This window comes from Topomyia yanbarensis, chromosome 3 (assembly GCF_030247195.1).
Source record: "Topomyia yanbarensis strain Yona2022 chromosome 3, ASM3024719v1, whole genome shotgun sequence".
NCBI classification, from domain to species: domain Eukaryota; kingdom Metazoa; phylum Arthropoda; class Insecta; order Diptera; family Culicidae; genus Topomyia; species Topomyia yanbarensis.
The window spans coordinates 4,486,000-4,489,361 of record NC_080672.1 but is presented as its reverse complement, the minus strand read 5'-3'; positions in this window follow the sequence as shown (position 1 = coordinate 4,489,361).

Below are 3,362 nucleotides of genomic sequence, written 5' to 3'. Positions count from 1 at the left end.
GTGTGCGTTTTATCGGATACAACAGGAACGATCGGAGAATGATTAAAAAGTGTCAACACATCTTAATCAGTTATCAGATTTGATCAACCGTTTCTGTTGCACCGGGAAATATTTTTTTCAATGCTTAAAAAAATTGAATGCGATATTGATATTATTGCGCTTAGTTTTGATATTGTTATAGTTATTGCTATTGTTATTTATTTTTTACTTCAATTTAATACAATAACATAGTGTGACAAAAAAATCAACTTCAGTGTATTGTTTTTTTTCGGAAAATGATGAAAAATGGCGTTTTCCCGTCCTAATCCCGAATGAGGTGCCAGAATCTGCATCAAAACATGGTTACAAAATTGGTTTCAATTACTGAACAAAATTTGCAACAAAATTTCTAAAATTCTCATTACAGTAACACGTAACATTACACCAAATAAGAATTATTTGGGTAAAAAGTTTCACTACTGCAACGAGAAAGCTTAGAAATCATCTATTTCAATCTCAACTGAACCTTAACTGTGGGGGCGTGACCGCTGACCTTAGCTTAGTGTCCTTATGCTTCAAGGCGACACTGAATCAGTCTAGTATGCCCGCTCCATATAGTAAACATCTACTTCAGCTAACACAAAAATATTTTATTTCGAGGTATCGCATGAGTCTTTTAAGGTTGCACAGAGTATGCGCAAAATTCGCAAACGAAAAAAGCAGTTTTTTTCCACACCGTATGTCAGATCTTCATAAAAATCAATCAGCAGTACTGTAACAACATTCTACACACGCTGATTGATTTTTAAGAAGATCTGACATACGGTGTGGAAAAAAACTGCTTTTTTCGTTTGCGAATTTTGCGCATTCTCCGTGCAACCTTAATATAATGCAAAGCACACCGCTTCCCTAGCTCTTCGCTTGCCGAAAGCAGGTTGGCGAAATATTTCACTCGCAGCTTTCCAACAGCAAATGAAAGCTTTTTCTAATATCGCAAACGAAACGGTATAAAAGCTCAATGCATGTATACTACCCGCAACCGTAAAATAACCTACAGAATAAGTTCTTTTAACTTAAATTTAGGTGCTTTTGAGCTGTGCATCGCTTTCGCACTTATTAGTGTTGTCAAAAACAGAACGAGAGATTCGACTCAGTCGAGGTCTTCCGTGCAGTAAGGTACTTTTGAGTTGTTTGGGGTATACTCAAAATTAGGTAAATTCAACTTAAATTTAAGTAAATTAAACTCAAGGTTGAGTTATTATTTTTGCCGTAGTTAAATGGAAACTACCTTCAACACGGTTTACCTAATTTTACATTCCTGCACGATACCACGAGATTGAGTCAGAAGTACTGAATTTTAGGTAGTTTTTCGGTGGCGTGTATATTGCACTCTCTTTACAATGGAATGATTTTTTTCAGTGGATCTCCTTGAACAAAATTTCCAACGAATGTCCTTCGTTGGTCCAATTCGGTGGATGGTTGATCGAGTCGTTTAACATATGTCCAAAGTGGGAGCGTGATAGAATGGCTTTGCAACATTTTTTTGGAGCTTGATATTTTTACTGAAAAGCTTAAATCTTTTTATTCCACACAAATTTGTTAACCGTTATGTGCCCAAGAACAGAAACACCTTTCAGACCGACAAGGATATTAGGGTACCCGCTAATTAAAAATCTCAACATTTTTCAGCCGGTTTGGATACTTTTGGGAGTTTTGAATTGACAAACTCATCCACTTTTATGATCTGTTAAAGTGAACCAGATGTATGCATCTAGGTCCCGGTAATCCGTATCTCCGTAAGGATGTTCCAATACTAGGATATGATTTGTAAGTTTTAAGAAAATCGTAACAATATAGAGATCAACAGTCTTGAAATTGTCTCATAAGCCTGCTATTCATCGTTGCGGGATCATCAGGACCGGCGGAAAGCGTGGGTAGTATCGGTAGTACTACCCACTCGAAAATAACCGAGTGGGTAATTACCCACTCGAAATTTTGAACCATTTCAAAAAATTTGGATGTGCAACGCATGTATCTCGCACTACACACATTTGAAAACATCGATGTACCACAATTCCATTTGCATAAACGAACGTGACTTAATATGAATGTAATGTAAGCGTGTGCAATGCGAAAAGGGAAAAAATCATTACTAATGGACCCCCCACCCTATGCTTTCTACCCACTCGGACGAAAAGTGTTTCGCCGCCCCTGGATCATATGGCAAGGTCACCTCAGAACGGCCACTCACGGCGCCATGAGAACCTGCTCCTGATTGTCCGTTCCGCGGTCAAATCACCAATTGAGGTTCCGTGCTCAAAATTAATACCGTCTAAACCGTTCGCTTTAGAAGTATAGCTTATTCGGAGAAGCTGTTGCCTTTACCATTGCGCTTCTACAGGAATACACAATTTTCTACAGTCTGCTTCCTCATTCCGTACAGATCAGAAGTCGCGCCGCTCTAACGTGTACGAGTAACATAAAGACATAGCAAAGTTCGAGATAGACTTTGCGTAAACTCGTCTTAGACCTACAGTGCGCGAGGTGGAACAGCTGATCGAGGTGAAAATGGAGCTTGTTCTTGTAGAAGTTCCACATATACAACTACATTATACGAGACAAGTAGTACTAATAAGGTTCAACTTCTCCAAAGCCAAGATCCCCGTGTATATGATCAAACGGGGAAAAAATCTTAAAAGCTTCGAAGTATGGAGTTGACAGTTGGAGAAACTTTTTCCCTGGCATTATTAACGGTGTTCGGGTGGTACAAATGCGGCTGAATCAACCTATACCGTCTTACTTGACTTTCAAGAGCGGACCATCTCAAGGTGTTAACTACATACAAAGGACCCTATGCACATTAGAGTGGGACATGGTTATATGAAAAAAATAAAAGTTGGCTCCGAGTAACTTTTTGGCTCCCATTTAGCTCCTAGAACAACTCAGCAAATTCTTAGCTCGATCGGTGAAACTATATTTTTGCGCCCACGGTTTAAAGTTTACATGGGATTTCGCATGGGAAAATTGTCTTTTGCAAATTAATTCTTCCAAGAGTCGCCCGTTATCTTCTAAAAATAAACAGATGTCTGATTTTTATAGAAAAATTTGTCAAGAAAACAAAGTCTAGAAGACTGCACAACGATCTGATGCTTGTGGAAAAAGTTATTAAGCAAAAACCGATTGATGCCCTGAAGATTGATGAAAATTTCACTTTTCATAGCATCACTGCTTCTGACAGTTTTATTATATACAAAAATTTTAACTTTCTCTTATTATGTACAAAAGAAGCCTCATTTTATCCCTCAAAACCTTGCGAAGTGGCCAAATAGCATAGATAAACGATTTAGATACGTTAAGAGAGGATTAAAACAAAATTGCGTATA